At 34.7% G+C, this 19,740-nt stretch overlaps 1 protein-coding gene across 1 annotated transcript in view; it reads right to left on the bottom strand.

Annotated features, from left to right (window-relative positions):
* Nucleotides 1–17,123, bottom strand: part of dcma (syntaxin-like domain-containing protein decima) — an 88,107-nt gene extending 70,984 nt beyond the window's left edge. The window contains exon 1 of the mRNA XM_089727634.1: nucleotides 16,971–17,123. The gene's annotated coding sequence lies outside the window, so the exon portion shown is untranslated. The remainder of the gene's footprint in view (nucleotides 1–16,970) is intronic.
* Between the last annotated feature and the right edge of the window lie 2,617 nt (nucleotides 17,124–19,740).

Consider the following 19,740-nt stretch of genomic DNA (forward strand, 5'->3'; position numbering starts at 1 on the left):
TTAGCAGCAGCTTTCAACGTTAGCATCAAAACAAATTTGGTTCATTTACCTCAAATTTGCAAGATAAAAAAACTTGATAAGTGGGGGCCGCACGAATTGAACGATCACGAGCGACACGAATGCGTAAAAGTAACATTGCGTTGCTTAAAAACCACAAAAATGAAAGAATTTCGAATTGCATTGTCATTTGGGATAAAAAAATAGATCTAGGCAATACTCCAAACGAAAACGTATCCCTAAAAAAGTCACGGTCACTGTTTAGTGGCCTGGTGCCGCTATAATTCATGACAGTTTCAATTACCAAATGGCACCAGCAAAATTGCGGATTTTTTGCAGTTTACCGTTGGGTGATTCCAATTCTCTGTGTGGCAAGAATGGTTATAAGTCTGGACTCTTATGAGCACGTATAGCTATAGGCGCTGCGCATATTGGCCGCGAAGCCTATGTAATATAAAATTTAGAATTTGTGAGATCGTGATCTGGTATTGTGTGTGCGCTACCCCTTAGACATGTAAAAAGTAAATCAAATGTTTTTCAAACTAAAAAAATAGCTTTTGAAAAAAACAATATTATTTACGATAGCGTAGGCCGTAGAGCAAGAAAACCGAGTACCTATAAATATAATGACTACTTTAATGCAATACGTTTCGCGTTGCAAAAATAAATATTCGTTTCCTTAACTCGCTTCGAAGCGCTTAGTAAATCGTTTAGTAAACTTGTTTCTCTCACGGTATTCGAGTAACTTCGGGGAAGATTTATTTTCGCCGAAGTGTGTGTTCGCAGTTTGTTTTTATTACTTAACCATGAATGTTACTGCTCGCTGAACCTTTAAGTGTAGCCAACATGCAAGATGCTCATAGCGTTATTGTCGAGCTGAACGATTGTCGTTTCCTTTGTACAGGATGTTCTTTTTGGGATTCTAGTCACAAGCACTTATTAGAAATAATACAAATATACAAACTGGACTACTAACGACATCCAATTGTTCGTTGATGGACTACCAACAAATGACGTCACATTAATTAGGCAGCATTATACCGAAGTCGCAGTGAGTCGCGTGTAACGTAGAGTTTTGAGGAATCTTCTCATTGCTACTATTATTCCTGAATGCGAGCTCTTTAGCATATTTAACCTATTATGAGGTTAATGGGCAATGATGGCGCCCGCTCTTTCTCTCGCAGCGTACCTTAGTCCGGGCCTTAATTTTCCGCCGGTGCACAGTTAACGGTTCACGTCTCTTATACACTAGATTTTCGACTAAAACTCGTTTCATAGTAATTAATTTTTGTTAAATTATAACTCTTGAGTCATTGCGTGTTAACGGCTGAGCGAGCCATCAATGTGACCTAATTAGTCGCACAAAAGTAAAAAAATATTTTGTCAAGGCATTTAATAGGTTGCGGTTTTTTTCTTCATACACAAAATGTTGACGTCTAAATTGTTAACAATAAAACAAATTTTTTATTCTAATAGCGATGAATATTAGAAAGAAATATACATATATAAATGTAACATAAATGAAGTATTTCTAAGTCACAATTTTCCCATTGAATTTATCATAAACTTTTCGCACAACTTTCTTATCCTGAAATTAGTAGATTAACGCCAGTTTCCTAAAGTTTGGCTTTGATTAAAACCACAAGGCAGCATGACTTGGTTCGAGAACAGCTACATTGACGTAATAATTTTATGCCCAAAATTAAAGACATTATTTTGGTTGTGTTTTCGCGCCTATTACATCCTCGAATCTGTAATTAATAGACATAAATTCCATTCTATTCTTCGAGTTAAGTAGAATATTAACTAAATGGAATCTATGGCAATAAATATTGTATTTTGTTTGCCCTTGTAGACTGACGAGCATACGGCCCACTTAATGGTGAGTGGTTACCGTAGCTCATGGACGTCAATAATGTCAGGGACAGAGCCAAGCCGCTGCTTACCGTTGAATAAACAGCTGTTTTATTATTATTTTCCTGCTAGCAGGCTCCCTAATGGCCTCCTTTCACAACAATTTCCTTCATTTCAAATTATTGAACTTTTTTTTTATTTTGAGTAACAAAAGTGTTAATAATTACTCTGACGATGGAATAATTATTCTGGATGAAAGACGATTGCATGCAGCAAAGATGCGAATGTTGCGATGGATGTGTGGAGTAACGAGAATGGATAGAATACGGAATGAATATGTTAGAGGAAGTCTTAAAGTGGCACCTGTGACAGAGAAGCTGAGGAGTGCGCGTTTGGGATGGTATGGATATGTGATGAGACGAAATGAAAATAAGGTTGGTAAGAGAATGTTAACTATGAATATGGAAGGATATAGAGGAAGAGGTAGACCTAAGAAGAAATTGATGGATTGCGTGAAAGACGATATGGGTAAGAGGGGAGTGAGCGAAGAAATGGTATATGATAGAAGAGTATGGAAGGAGAAAACATGTTGCGCCGACCTCAGGTGACTGGGAGAAGGACAGGATAATGATGAATTACTCTGATACAAGGTAATTTGTTAAGTAATGTTTTATAGTTCATAATAATTAATTGATAATAGTTGATGTAAATTTTAAAATATTCTGTATAAGTAACCCGCCCTCGCTTCGCGTCGGGATCTGTGATTTATTATTAATCTTATTGAATTTTCTTATATACAAATCTCGTCCTGACACTAACAAACAAAAAATCTAATCTTTCCTCTTCTTATATTCATAGTTGACTATTTTGGCGATAATGGCTTACAAATAAAAGATAGATATATGCTATTATGGGCTTTTTTTGTAGAACTTTTTAATATAAACATTTCCATAATATATTATATACGTCTAACTCCAACGGTTTTTGCGACGCATGCCAAAATAACTCGCAGATGGCGGTTTTTTCCTTCTTACTTGACACTTATCGTTATATTTTGGGTAATTTACGCTTTATCTTTATAAATTATAGCCTACGTGCTATTCTGAGGTGTAAGCTATATTATAGTAAAGTTTCATCAAAATTCATCCTGTAGTTTTTGCGTGAAAGAGTAATAAACATACTTCAATACATTTTATTTTTATTGCTTAGATGGGTAGACAAACTCACAGCCCACCTGGTGCTAAGTGGTTACTGGAGCCCATAGACATCTACAACGTAAATGCGCCACCCACCTTGAGATATAAGTTCTAAGGTCTCAGTGTAGTTACAACGGCTGCTTCACCCTTCAAACCGAAACGCAATACTGCTTCACGGCAGAAATAGGCGGGGTGGTGGTACCTATCCGTGCGGACTCACAAGAAGTCCTAACACCAGTAAACTGTGATCCAGCCGTGTTGGCATACATTGAATAACTGCCTTTTCGTGTCCACGTCGCCGTAGTATCATTCTGACGTCGATTCCCTTTCGATACGATACAGGGATATTCTCAGCGAGTCATGATCGAGATTCGATAGTTTATTATAATGGACCTTGTAATCATTAAATCCTTTATAGGGACAGGAAGCCTAGTTTTCCAAATTTTCCACCATTTTTCTTTTATTAGAAGTACCGCGAGTTTCTTATTTATTAAATCTACTGGTTAGTCTTATTCGTTATAATAAGAAGACCTTATTATTCAAAAACATATTGTTAAACTCAGAATATCATTTGTGGCAAATTGTGAGGAATTCCTTAAATTGCTTTTTTTACGAGTATCGTGTGAGATGGGCCTTTATTACAAAACGGTGTATAATTAAATTCCGTTGTTACTACAGCTAAGTCATTAACTTGGCTACCTTTACTTACCTATTAAATATTCGTTGTGTTATTTATAATCGCGCCACTAGGGAAAAGTTTTTAAAAGTTGTTTAATACATTAACTCTCATTGGGACAATAGTACCTATCTAGGTTATTTGAATACACGAAGGTAAGTGAATTTTATTTCATTTTTTATTTCTTTTGTAGGCAGATAAGGACACAGCTCAACTAGTTAATGTCCCTTATAGATGTCAGCAATACTAGGGGCTTAGCCAAGCCGCTAACTACTTCCTAGTGAAGTACACACATTGCTAATGTAAGGAACTTTTTATTGTTTGTGAAATATTTTGTTTAAAGATTAGTTAGACCCTGTTATACTCCGTTGTGGCTGTCGCTTCCTGAAAAATTATCAAAATATACTTGTTGTAGTAATTCGATGGGTAAACGTAAATAATGTAAACACACTAAAATATTCGTTCAAAGTCCATTTGGTTTCAAACTATTTCGCTGGTTTTTCTTAATTCTAATTTACGAACACAAGTATTATATTTAAAAATGATGGAAAGATAACGTAATGAATTCTAAGACAAGCAGCTTGCTCCTCTTTTACGCATCATAAAAGTTTACTAAATGTCCTTTCTTATCGCAATTACGTCTTGGAGGCTAAAGAAGGTTAAGGCTCAGTTATCGCGTCAGATTTACCGAAACCGGTACCATAACACTGTCCTATCTCATACACAAATAGCTAATAACACGGGATAACGCCCATCCGAATGTCAAGTCGAGATTACCGCATTCAAGCTGTTATCAATTGAAAATGAGCTCCGTCGTGCTAATAATGTATTCTGGCTGTTTATCGAGTACATAATATGCATGTTATCGATAGAACATTAGATGACCGCCACAAAGCCGATTCGTGCGTAAGCGTGTTTGTCTGCATTCACGGAGCATCGGAAATTTCAATTGGAATTTATGATTTCGATCTTTGAATCAATTATTTTAGCATTGTTCCTATTCAAACGCTTAGGTTTTCTACATCACTATGATAATTGCACTCAGGAGACGTATCTAAATAATTGCAAGCTATACGTAGATTTCTACAGTGCCACGTCAAGATGTAAACGTTTAGTGGGTAAAAATCTATCATATCATCATATATTTTTTTATGAAGGAATGATTACTGATAGACCGTAGACTTTTCCAGTTTCACCAGGATAGGTGGGCGAACAAAGTATCAGCCAAGAGGGGTGGGATTTGCTAACAGCCGCTCGAGCGCCTCCGAAGGAGACCTAACAGCTCAAGGGCAGCTGCTTCGTGAATGCATTTACTATCGGATCGGAATCGTGACCCGCTAAGAAGATCCCTCGAGAAACTCAGCGGGCTGATGTATGGATAAGGTGGCACGTCGAACTGGTTGCTGAGTCCGATGAGTACGGTTACCAGAGTCCCTAAGATTGCTCCTAGTTTTAGAGATGAAGGCGACTAATGCGAGTTATTGGATCTGATGGTTCCATAAAGGCGTCGAAGGCAATTCACTCCTGCCTGAGCAGGTTTCGGGGAGTAGTCAGCGGCGGCAACGATAAATCGATTATGATGACGCATAAGCCTTGAATCGTCATATCATGTAAATGCAGTATTGTCATGTAGTGTTAAATAAATTGACAATTAATAAAGATAGGTAATTTCGAAATTCGAGATCTAAATCGACGCTGGTTGCTGAATAGTTTAACTACAAACAAACAAGAAAGTCTTGCGCTAGCAAGCTATATCCGTTATAAAGAACTATTCGAAAAGACTTCCCCTTTCTTTCGTGTTAGATAGAAATCTTTTCAGGGCAGGACATGTTTTTTTTTATTTGTCTGAGATGAAGTAGAAAGTCTCTCGATTGGACCGTTCAAAAAACTCTGATCACAAGGTAAAATAGTATTGTGATATATTACATTTATAAAATTGTAGCAAATATAAGGAGTATTTGGAACGTTTTTGAAAAAGACTATTATTGTTATGCCACGGATCTTTCTTATACACATTTATGAGAACCTGTTCAGGAAAACTAGACATTTTTATTTTTGTGTAAACGTACATTTCTTTCCGCATCTCGTTAAACACTTCATAGCGACCTTATGAGGTCTAGTGTCTAGAAAAGTGGCCAAGTATATAAAGATTGAAACTTTTACTCAATTCGAACATCGGAAACTATTTTATGAGGAAACTTGAACCATTATGCGCATAAAAATATGAAAATCGAATAGTCGTGTCACCGTGAAGTGTTTATTGAGTTCGTTTTCTCAGGAGCAGCTTACACACTTTTATCACCTCGTTTGTCTATATCTTAGTAAGCCTGACTAATATCTTTGTTAAAGATATTTATCATTCGTGATCTGAGTGTGGCTTATTCTTATCTGAAAGTAATATGTTTCCTGTTTCCTGAAGAAAAAAATCTTTATGAAACGATTCAAAAGGACGATTGGAAGCGATTTTGACGTACGAATCTTTGTTGAGGCTCTTTGTTATGACCTCATTTTCCATTTAATCACATTAATTGTTAATCACATTAGAAATTTCTTTTGTCAATCTTCTTTAACAAGAAATCAATTTCTTGGTTTTAATTACAAAAAAAAAGGCTTTTTCTCGACAGCCCAAGGCCGGATACCCTTCCTATTCATCGTTTAAAATTGTGATCGGTTCTAATGGATTGTCAATATTATCTACTTTTATTTTATTTTATTGCTTTGATAGGTAGACAAGCCCACAGCCCACCTGGTGCTAAGTGCTTACTGGAGCCCATAGACATCTACAACGTAAATGCACCACCCACCTTGAGATATAAGTTCTAAGGTCTCAGTATAGTTACGACGGCTGCCCCACCCTTCAAACCGAAACGCATTACGCGAAAAAAACGATTTTTTACTGATTTATATAAAAACTTATTGAATCTAAGTCCGCGTACTAGTGAACATATTATATCGTGAAACTCAAGTGGCCAACGCTTGCATTCAATTTACGTAAATTTTTGACTCACATAAACAGTGAGTTCTAAAATGTTGATAGTAAACGGCGATAGAAGTGCTCCAATCTCCTGTCGGCTGCAGGAGATTGATCTTCTTTACACTTCGCGTTTACACTCCCGGGAGCTATATCGTCGTCACTCGACAATAACGGGAAATCTAATTCGTTGTGTTCTGATTAAATTTGTATTTGTTTTTGTACAATATTCTTGAGGTTTGACAATGAAAGTTTATTTTTGAAATCCATTCATTCAAAAATGTTTTTTGTAACGGCGTTCTTAAGCGTCCCGTATTAATCAGATATAAATAATTTTAGTATTTTATAATTTACACATTTTTAAAAGGTGTATAAAGTCCAATAGGGTTGCTATTACTGTAAGATAAGATGTCATTATTTCCTTCGAAATATAGGTTACCCAAAAATATTTACATTTAGCTCACGTCATCTATTATCATAGGAACTTACATGAGGATAAGAAAGATGTGTCGGGAAATCTAGCATCTCGTGTAAACATGAGTATTGGGTAAACATGTCATGTGTAACTCGCTACTGGGCTCTTCTGGAATCCGACACTTGATTTTTCCATTACAAATTCACGATAAACCAACTTTATTTCCTTACCGAGAAGAGAAACTACTTACACTTAAATAAATATTGAAACTTCACACTAGAAAGCGGCTCCTACTTTAATCAAGATGAGTTTGAATTTCGAAAATACGAACGAAATTTTCTACGTAAATAGATGTCGGATAGTCTTGAGGCAAATACGAAGCTTAATGCTCTCGAACTGCAATGCAGGCAAGTTTTCTCAACTACTAACAGCTGCTGCAAACAGCGGTACTACGAATAAATGTACTAGTCAATCATATTCATAATAATAAACAAATAGACTAACATGTTACAGCATGCTGAATTTAAATATTCGTATTTTTCGTTAAAGTACTTTTCATTCAAAATCTGAAAATTGTATCTTTTACTACAAGGGTTAAAAAATAACTAAGGAACACGACTACTTATTTGACTTATTCAAAAAGAAATTAATGTGATTGTATTCGTCGTAAGTGCAATTAAAGACCAATGTTTGTTTTGCGCCTCATTCATTTTGCGGAAGCATTGCGTAGGGTTTAATTAATGTCCATTAATGACATGTTTTCTCATTGTTATGACGTGTGCACTCATCGAGGCCATTAACTAATAAGAAGCTTGGTTGTAGGACGTGACCTTATGTTTCGTGGCTCGATTATTTGTTGCCCATCTCGTAATTGGCCAATATTTTACTGGATGAATGACACAATACTACAATTACTTATCTGCGAAGGGTTAGACAAACAACAACACATATGTCTATAATCAAAACTCACATTTCGCTTTTTATAAACTGTTGACTAGTTATCACGTGTTTAAGAAAAAAGTCCTCTTTTGTTAATGATAAAAAAAAATTGGGCCGATAGGAAATTCCAGGACTTCCGTCTACGCGTTAAGGGCGGTAAGTGGGACGTCTGAGTAAGCGGCATGTCTAAGTTGAACCGACTAAATCTCTTGTCGTTCACTAACTCGTAGCCGCGTTTCTTATGAAAAAAACTCAACCAAGGCAGACAGGGGCAAGGCGAGGCGTTACGTGCGGAGGGCATCACCCCCAAGGCATGCCCGATCCAGTAGACGTCGACACTATAAAACCGGGACCTCTCGATCGGCGAGCTCCCCGAAACCCGACCAGACAGCATTGCCAACACTTACGTACATCGAGTGATATATAGAGAAGAACGTGGCACTTAAATGTTTGACAAAATCACACGTATATAAAAAACACGCCTAATAGTATAAAAGAAAACCCTAATAATTTGTTTCAAAGTGTCTATTATCTTCTATCCGTGTGTCACAACTGTTTTGACTATAGTTACTGATAAAATTCGGCGGATTGGCGTATAGGTACATATTATGACAACGGTGTGTCGAAATAAATATTTGTTCTAGCAGCGTATCGGTACATAGACCATAAAGTGCTTTTAGATAATATTCTACTCTTCTAATTTAGTCAATTGTTGGTTAGAATTGTCCTTTAGGAATCCTCCCTTACCTTTTAAAAGTATAAGACGGAAAAGAAATCACGCCTGGATAACCAATTTTTTTTTTATTGAGATGTACCAAGTATTTTTCAATTAAATGATTTTTAGCGATAAGCTACCAATTTTTTATTTTACTCTTACTGTTTGTTAATCGTAACGTTTCTGAAATACTCTAACTTAGCCAACTTTTTAATGACTGTTAGTAATATTTAAGCATAGATATCATATTTTCGTTAAAACTTCTTAAAATATATAATAAAAGTGGGCTTCGTGAAATACTTTTACATGATTATCCTGACATTAGACATTTCTTTTGCGAGTGATTCTTTTGATTTCTTGAGAAATATCTTTTGTATCTACTTAGTCTTGACGTAACTGTGTTCTAACATTTAACAAAATGGAAAATGTCTTATTTTGAAATGAAATGTATTTGAGTATATAAATGAGCGCTTTTTTTCACTTTTATATGCACAAGCATCAAGCACATTCAAAATAGTCTCCCTTTCTGATTGATAGGATTTCTCAGGATTCTTTCCTTCTCTACTTTACTCACCACTAGTTTTGTTCTCTTTTTAGTCCCGCTCTATCATAATATCAGAGTAGCTGTCATTCTTGCGCGAAAATGCGAATACACAGACGTATTCAATATCTATGAGAATGATAGTTCCGAATTCAATTATTAATATTGTTTTTAGCTGTAACACTATAAAATCAACAACAGTTTGGCCGCTGTATTAATTAATTTTCTACTATTTAAATAAATGTCTACATTACCCACCCATTTTTAATGAAATTCGATGATCGGTTTACACTTAAAAATTATTCGTGCAACAACAAAACTATTTCAATTTGTATTCCAGTTTTCCGATATTTTGTTTAGGGTCGTGGTAAAACCCGTCGAGGTCGCTCGAGATTTATGTCAATCCGGTATACGATAAGCTGTATTACTTGAAGTTTGAATATTTCCTTCGACGCTTGATAGCCAAGATAAAACTTACACAGTACAATTAACGAGCTCGCGATGTTTCACTCGAAACACGTCGATTCCCCCTTCATTTCGATTTAGAGAAAGAAAACATTGAATCAGAAATTGTTTTATTAATGGATGTTGTAGATACAGCCACAAACGCTCTGTAGGTTGAATAACGTACAGGAAGGAGCAATATCGTTCTATTGCTTATATTATAATTTGAATGAATACGCGGCGTATTGCGTGCGGAGGGTGGGTGCTAATATTAATTATCTTCCAAAATATTAGAAAATTCTAAGTGTAACTTATCTTCAATATATTTGCGTACAGTTAGGTGATTTTATATATTTACTAGCTGACCCGGCAGACTTCGTAGTGCCTCAATCAATAAATAAAAGACCTAAACTTTTAGGGGACACATTAAAGGAAAAACAAAATTGTTATTTTTATTTAATTTCGAGCATTTTCACCTTTATCTACCTTTAAAACCTTCTCTGGACTTCCACAAATAATTCAAGACCAAAATTAGCTAAATCGGTCCAGCCGTTCTCGAGTTTTAGCGAGACTAACGAACAGCAATTCATTTTTATATATAGATACGAGTACAGATAGATAGATAGATTAATGGAAAGGGGAGTGATTAAAGTTGTCCTGTGTGCTTTTGTTTAACAAGTAAAAACTAAACAAATTTAAACATACTTTTTTTTTGTCAGTTGTAGACGTAAGAACGAAATAAGCAGAACAGTGGTAATGATGGTAGAGCGCATTGTAAAACTGTATCGGTAGGTACCACGAACTTGACTATTTCTGCCGCGAAACAGTCACGCATTCCGATTTGAAGGGTGACACAGCCGTTGTATAGTACAATTGAGATTTCGACCTCACGTCTCAAGGTGGGTGACGCCATTCACGCTGTAATGTGTATGGGATCCGGTAACTTTACACCAAATGAGACGTGAGCTTTTTCAGCCGTCTGTAAAATAATTTAAAACAATTAATAAATAATTAGACAAATATTTAATTAAAATAAATACCCGGGTGAGGTCACTACTAGTCACATTACGCTTCACCGCGGTTATTCTCAAGCTTGTAATTTTTTAAGGTTTTTATGTACAATTAAAAAAATTTATAGGTTTCGTCTGTCTATCTTCAGTCTGTTTTCTCTAAAAAGAGGCCTCGTGAAATTTTTGATTCTTAACACGTTTCCAATTTCGAAGGTAAATTGCGAAATTGCTCTCAACAAAAACTGGCGTCTAGAATTCAGGTTGTAGAATATTATATAATAATAACGGTAATTTGAAGAATCATGCCCATCTGACTTTCCGAGACGGGCTCGGTCTTGAGTACGCAGGAGACAAAGTTTTGAGAAAAAGTAATAAGATATTCACGCTGAATTCTGACTCATTCCGATTTCCCCGAATTAGTTTGTTGTTTTCAACTTTGGGCTCACTGTCGTAGATCCGTCTGGTTCTAAGCGGCTACTGAAGCCCATCTTGAAGATAATCATGATTCACATCAGTTAACTGTACTGATCCTGTAACCCGTATTCACGATTTTTTATTTTTTTTATTTCTAGACGTTATTCATCAATCGGGAATATTGAAAAAAATTAACGATAAGTAAATACGAGATGGAAAGACTGTATACTATAATGGTATGTTTACAAGCACACCGATTAGCCTTTCTTAAGGACACATTTACCTTATTAAATTTGAACGAATTATTTTAAATCATTTGAAATTCTGCACTTAAATAATGCAAACAAAATTGTCTACAGAATAAAGCGGACTATTTTAAAGTACACTATGTTTTCAATTTAAAAATAGTTGTGTGGGTAAACGAAAACATACAACTTTCAGCTTATGATAGAATATTCGGTTAAGTCCACGCACCTGATTTCCCTTGGCACATGAACTACTTTATCTAACATATTTAATCTATAAAAATGAATATTTGTAGATTTGTTTGTTCATGTTTTATGCGATTACATACGCATTATTTATTTCATCGAATGGAATCCTTGCATTATTGAAATTTCTATCTAAGATTTTAGCACACTACCATTAATACGCTAGGTAGCTTGTAAGCTGTATCAACAAATAGATATATGTATTTTATTTGGCGACAATAACGGTACTATGAGTTGGGGATTCACCAGTTTGTAAGGCTCTTTCGAAAACGTTTACTTTATAACGTTGTAAATATATCTCTCCGTCATTGTACTTGTCGTATTTTGCAAGTAAATGTCAAACATTGTTGGAACTAAGAAGCTTAGTGAAGCGCAGCCAAGCCTGCAGCATCTCAACGATCAAATGAATCATTATTCGCCTTGTATTAGAAAGAGCAGAATACATAATGTCAAAAGGAATTAGCATATATAAACTTTCAGAACGTTCCACTTCTATTTTTGGTTTGCTGAAAGAAAAGTGTGGGTTAGGTTCGCCTTTTGTACATATCCTCTTTATTATATCCATTATTTAAATTTTTACTAATTTATTTTTTACCAGTCGGTAAATACACCGCAGCTAATTTTTTTCCTTACATGATTTGTGTTGATTTGATAATTTTCTGAAATATATCAATCACTCTTAGCGGCGAAACCGCCTAAACATTGAACAGTTTTGAATTTGTTTTAATTTTACATTGATATGCATACTCTACTATACTGTAATGTAAAAAAATCGTAATGTATTGTTATTTTGCCGACTATTACATTTTTACGAATGTAAACGAATTGACTGCTGTTTTAAATAATCGAATCACTAACAATAGGTTACCTACACACTACTAAACAATTTAAACTCTTCCTTTATTCTGATTTCTATTGGTGTATTGAACATTGTCGCAAATATTTTTTACTGGTTATATTTTTAGTAGTGGTAGGACCTCTTGTGAGTCCGCACGGTTAGGTACCACCACCCCGCCTATTTCTGCCGTGAAGCAGTAATGCGTTTCGGTTTGAAGGGTGGAGTAGCCGTTGTAATTATACTGAGACCTTAGAACTTATATCTCAAGGTGGGTGGCGCATTTACGTTGTAGATGTCTATGGGCTCCAGTAACTACTTAACAGCAGGCAGGCAGGGTGGTGGTACCTACCCGCGCGGACTCACAAGAGGTCCTACCACCAGTAAAAATATATACCAATAAGTCGATTATAATACATATCGATGTATATAATCTAATAAGTCTCACTTACTTGAGGCTATGTACTCAGAATTAATTCTTAAATTTCGTTGTATAATGTAAAAAAATACGTCACATTTCCATTTATCTATAAACGAACGACATTTGATTCCGTTCACGCATTATTGCACGGTTACCCGTACGTACACGTTCCGAGGTAACTTGATAAATTACAGCGCCGACTATCGAATGTCAAGTCATCTACGTTAAATTTAACGAGAGTAAGCAACGTAAATACGGCAACACTTTTCGGCGAAAAAAGTACAAGATACCAAGAGTATCGTTTTTCTGTATCAGTTACTTTTAGTGACAACGCCAGCTGATACGAAAATTTTAATGGCCAAGCCAAGCGATCACGTGGCAGACATAGAGTGCTTCAATGAATTTTATTCTGAGAATTAACAAAATTATTTAATACTAGAGGTCCCGCAGTAGTCGAAATTCGACTGTAATTAATTGAATTTGTAAGTTTGTACACTATTATGATTGTATTTATACTTCTATAATCACAAATTTCGCCAAGACAACACTGTAAAAAATATTAACAAAGACAAACAATATTTAATCTATTCTCAATTTGTCAGCAGCCGTCAAGAACAAAAGTTTGACAATAAATAGTATGCATGCGTGTGTGCGTCAAATATATGGTATGTAGTGTGTGTAACGTTTTCTTTAATGATTTAATGTATTTTTTATGCATTATTTAAAAAAAAAAATTGCATTGTGCACTTCTTCTCTATATTCTCTATAAGTGTGGAAAATTTAATACTCCTCCGTCCGCACAATTTTCGTAAAAAGGGATACAAAGTTTTTGCTTCACGTATTAATATATAGATACGACTTAGAACCAGTAATTGCGGTCGACTCGTAAACCAATTTAAAATTAAAATGCAAAATAATTTTAATGCAATACTTTTGTTTCGTTACTATACACGTTTTCTGAACTTTAACTGTATTTGTGTGTGTGAATGGAATTAAATTTTTGTATTCACTCACCACTTACTTGTAACTGCTGTGTCATTTAAAAACTTTTTTAAATTAAGCATTTTTACTTTTGATTTCAATATCATCCGGTTTGATCATAATCTACTACTCGTAGTAATCCCATCGTTTTTGGGTTCATTATAGTTTATTGAATATTAAATCACTAATCGTGTTTTTCACAAACCAATCCAATCACGAAAATCATAATTCGAGTATGAAATTTCAACAAAATTGTTGTAAAGCGCTGCATTGATCAGGTACATTTACTATTTTAATCCATAAACTAGACTTCGTCCCGCTTCAGTTAATAAATATCAATTTCCTACCAAAACCATTAGTAGCATGGAGGAAAGTGAAGATAAGTGTTTCGGGTTGTGGGAAACAGTCAACATATAGCCGTGCGACCCGTCAGTAGGAATACCTTAATCATTTCTGATTGAATTATTTCAAGGATATGATTTTATTTTATTATAAAAATGAATATTTTTTTTATTGCTTAGATGGGTGGACGAGCTCAAAGCCCACCTGATGTTAAGTGGTTACTGGAGCCCATAGACATCTACGAATTAAATGCGCCACCCACATTGAGATTTAACTTCGAGGGTCTCAAGCATAGTTACCGCGGCTGCCCCACCCTTCAAACCGAAACACAATTTTTCTTCACTCGTATCAAAATGTAGATCAAATTTACAATTAAATCCGTCAACTTTATTTATCTATATATTAATACGTGAAGCAAAAACTTTGTATCCCTTTTTACGAAAATTGTGCGGACGGAGGAGTATTAAATTTTCCACACTTATAGAGAATATAGAGAAGAAGTGCACAATGCAATTTTTTTTTTTAAATAATGCATAAAAAATACATTAAATCATTAAAGAAAACGTTACACACACTACATACCACGTATTTGACGAACACACGCATGCATACTATTTATTGTCAAACTTTTGTTCTTGACGTCTGTTGTCAAATTGAGAATAGATTAAATATTGTTTGTCTTTGTTAATATTTTTTATAGTGTAGTCTTGGCGAAATTTGTAATTATAGAAGTATAAAATACAATCATAATAGTGTACAAACTTACAATTCCAATTAATTACAGTCGAATTTCGACTACTGCGGGACCTCTAGTTATAATTAAATGTTCCCGCACGAGTAGATACGCACCACCGTCCTTCCGTTTTTGACAGGAATCAAACTTGTGTTCCAGTTTGTCATTCGTTAAATGACAATAGAAACTTCGTGTCTGAGGTTGGTTTGTGATATATACGTTGTGATGTCTATGAGCTCTTAATGAGTGTTGAATTCCCATTTGTCTTGTGAACTTGTTTGCCTATAAACACCAAAAAATAATGGCTAATAGGGCTTCTACCTTCATTACAACAATTACATACAAATACAATTAAGAGAAAATTTATTTTTGTACATTTTAGGACTACTTCAAAAGCTTTATTAAATTTCACCTTAAGTCTGTAGCTAGTAGTAGTAAGTCTATTACGAATAAAGTCAGAATACTTATCGGCAATTTTCTCTCAAATATTAATGGACTTTGCAGGAAATTAGCTGGGTTATCGCTTGCGCTATAAGTTTATTTGAAAGTCTAAAGGAGGACGATCATAATAGCGTTATACTAGAAATTTTGTTATTGGTTATTGCAGAATTAAGTCTGAAGAAAATTTAGTTGCGAGTTCAATATAAAGATGAATGCACATAATGTATAAAAGTTTTTTTTTTGTTGTTGCTTAAATGAGTGGACGAGCTCCCAGCCCACTTGGTGTTAAGTGGTTACTGGAGCCCATAGACATCTACAACGTAAATGCGCCACCCACCTCGAGATATAAGTTCTAAGGTCTCAGTATAACAATTGTTCCTAGGTATAATTTGTTATAAAAATGTAACGAACTTATTCGCAGTTCTTACTGTCAATTTTGAATACTTATAGTTGTGCTTCGATTGCTAAAAATCTCTCCTTATTCCTCCTCCTATCCTTTGATTGAATCAAACAAATTTTACCGACAATAATCTATTTTAATTACGTTATTGAGTTTCGTGGAAAGCACTTCAGAAATTGACTTTTTTGTTTTAACTGTTAGTTTCGTGGAAGGATTTAAAAAAAAAAAACGTACTGTGTGTTCTTTTCCATTTATACTGAAAATAAACCCAATTTTTCAATCAATAGTAAAACTATAAATCTATATATTAATACGTGAAGCAAAAACTTTGTATCCCTTTTTACGAAAATTGCGCGGACAGAGGAGTATTAAATTTTCCACACTTACAGAGAATATAGAGAAGAAGTGCACAATGCAAATTTTTTTTTAAATAATGCATAAAAAATACATTACATCATTAAAGAAAACGTTACACACACTACATACTATGTATTTGACGCACACACGCATGCATACTATTTATTGTCAAACTTTTGTTCTTGACGTCTGTTGTCAAATTGAGAATAGATTAAATATTGTTTGTCTTTACTAATATTTTTTTATAGAGTAGCCCTGGCGAAATTTGTGATTATAGAAGTATAAAATATAATCATAATAGTGTACAAACTTACAATTCCAATTAATTATAGTCGAATTTCGACTACTGCGGGACCTCTAGTATTAATAATTGTATATTTCTTCTTAAAGCTTAAGAATACGGGGACGTGTTTATAAGACAGTTGTATGTTTTCGAATAATAATTTCGAATAAAAAATATCCTTGACCACGAAAAGGTATTCGATATTATGGTATTTAGAATATTTTTTTATTCATATAGGTATTAATATTCCGCATCGGGAGATACCAATCACGCTTTTTTCTGCCGCGCGGCAGTTATTCATTCCGGTTTGAAAAGTAAGACAGAAATTGTCATATAACGGCATTGGTGGCAGATATTAACGTCCATTAGTTTCGGTAACTACTTAGTTCTAGATGAGCAATCGACTCGGTTGACTGTCTGCACAAATAAACTGATATAATATTTAAAAAAAAAACACGAGACTTAACAGTAGTTTAATATAGTAAATTATACTTTGCTGTACATGCAAACTCACCGATTAGTTTGGTGTCAACGCTTACAATTAATTAGTACTGAACGAGCTAAAATTGTATTAGTGTCACATTAAGTTGAGAAGACTTATATACATATACATGTATGTATATCCGCGGGCCGCTGTGGATACGGCTCCCGCGGCCGCCTGTTTCGGACCGCGCTGTGTGACTGCCGCCTACGGGCTACGACGAGGCTACGCGCTACGAATCTATCTAATAATATTCCATTGAGAAATTGTTCACGTTTACTGTCGGTTTGCTTAATTTTTTTAAATGATTTTACCGTTTATTTTTTTTATTGTACGTTGTGATCACGATCGGTGAAAACGGTCGAATATTGAGGCGGAATGTATATCTACACCTATATATAAGTTTATATAAAAATGAATTGATGTTCGTTAGTCTCGCTAAGACTCGAGAACGGCTGAACCGATTTGGCTAATTTTGGTCTTGAATTATTTGTAGAAGTCCAGAGAAGGTTTAAAAGGTAGATAAATATGAAAATGCTCGGAATTAAATAAAAATAACAATTTTGTTTTTCATTTGATGTGTCGCCCGTCGGACAGTGATTCCTTTTGTTTGTTTTAAGTTTATTTTATACAAAAGTTTAGGTCTTTTATTTATCGATTGAAGCACTACGAAGTTTGTCGGATCAGCTAGTATATTAGAAATACAAAAATTGAATTTTTAAATTCAATATTAGGGAATTATTCATGTTGTAAAATAGTTGCTAATAATATCAACTAACTATATGAGTTGCTAATATCAAAAGATTGTTTAAAACTTTGTATATGCATTTATCATGCTAAGTGCATCGGGTCCAAACGTATTTTTTCAATGATTTTACCGTATATTTTTAAATTGTACATTGTGATCACGACCGGTGAAAACAGTCGAATATTGAGACGAACTGTACATATATTATAAATATAAATATTGTATTTTTAAATTCAATATTAGGGAATGATTCATGTTGTAAAATAATTGCTATCAAGTGGTCTTTTTTTTCTAATATTAAAAAAACTTACACAGTAAATGCTTATTGACCCGCTGAATTTATTTAAAGAATATAAGAATTATTTCCAATTAAAATTGCGAACACTTATTGTAAAGATAAAACCTGAAGTCAAATAAGTTACTAGACTTGAAGAAACTGTTAACAAATTTCTTTTTGCAACAAGCATTTCTTTTTGCGCGGAAATAATTAAAATAATAATACCTAAACGAGAATTAATATGATACTGCGAAATTTTCATTTCATTATTCCATTTAAACTTTCATTGTTCAGTTCAGCATAACTGAGCTCAGACATAAGCGGAGTTCTTAACAATTACCAAATCAATTGTTTGATTTATTGATTTGGTTTGTTTATTCACTATTCATTCGCGAAAAAATCAACAATAATTCTGTATTGAATTGTGTTGACGGACATGTCGCTTTTGCAAAATTTCAAAACTCACATTAGCCACTGCAATAAATTGAAATCAGAAAATGATCTATTGTTTATGAAAATAGAAATTGAAAGATCGTAATCAAATACGTAAACACGTTCGAAATTGTAAGGTGTTGTCTTTAGAGCTGCAATCGGAATTTGTGTTTTTTTTTTATGCTTACATGGGTGGACGAGCTCACAGCCCACCTGGTGTCAAGTGGTTACTGGAGCCCATAGACATCCACAACGTAAATGCGCCACCCACTTTGAGATATAAGTTCTAAGGTCTCAAGTATAGTTACAACGGCTGCCCCATCCTTCAAACCGAAACGCATTACTGTTTCACGGCAGAAATAGGCAGGGTGGTGGTACCCACCCGCACGGACTCACAAGAGGTCCTACCACCAGTAATTACGCAAATTATAATTTTGCGGGTTTCATTTTTATTACACGATGTTCTTCCTTCACCGTGGAAATCAATCGTGAACATCTGTTGAGTACGTATTTCATTAGAAAAATTGGTACCCGCTTGAGATTCGAACACCGGTGCATCGCTCAACACGAATGCATCGGACGTCTTATCCGTTAGGCCACGACGACTTCTAGAAACATTTCCATTTAATAGCCTATCGCTGCATTTGTCTAGGCAAAAAAAGATAAAGAGAGAGGAGTGGTAAGGCTATAGTTCTGGCAATAGAAACGTCCGTGAAAGCTGGTAGCCCCTCACCATTAGTTATGTCTATTGGTTCGTCTACTTTCGAACTCATTAATGAAACTAATTATCCGTCGGATTTCAATGATGTAGTTACTGCGTTGCGATCACAACATAGAATTTGCCAAAGAAATATCGAACTGGCAGAAATGAAATTATTTGGGTTGTTGTAGTTTAGAATTTAGACCCACCTGGATTATCATTGATATCCTCGTGCGTAGTTAAAACAGCATGTTTCTATGTAGATGTACGTTCGGCCGCATCGATTCTGTTCAAATAAAATCTGTTTACTTTCAATTTATCATATTAATGGTGTGATTTTTTCTCCATTAGGTACAGTAGCCATTTGATAGTATCTGAAAAAAGAGCCAAGTAAAATATAAATTAGCCTCTAACTTAGAAAATAAAAACGAAAATGGCCCTTTTCGTATTCATTAAAAAGTGCCCTTTTCTTTTTTCATTGTGGTCGAAAACAGAAGTAGAATAAATAAAAACTTTAATGTTTCTTTAACGGGCCTCTTTCGTGGGAATAAGTGGGAAAGTTTGCGGGGAACATAGACTCGGGGTATTCCGGTTATGTCCTTTAGAGTTGCGGGTGAATTTTATTAATAGTTTGCACGCTTAATAT

The sequence above is a fragment of the Bombyx mandarina genome, chromosome 05, assembly GCF_030267445.1.
Source record: "Bombyx mandarina strain Sakado chromosome 05, ASM3026744v2".
In the NCBI taxonomy this organism is placed as follows: domain Eukaryota; kingdom Metazoa; phylum Arthropoda; class Insecta; order Lepidoptera; family Bombycidae; genus Bombyx; species Bombyx mandarina.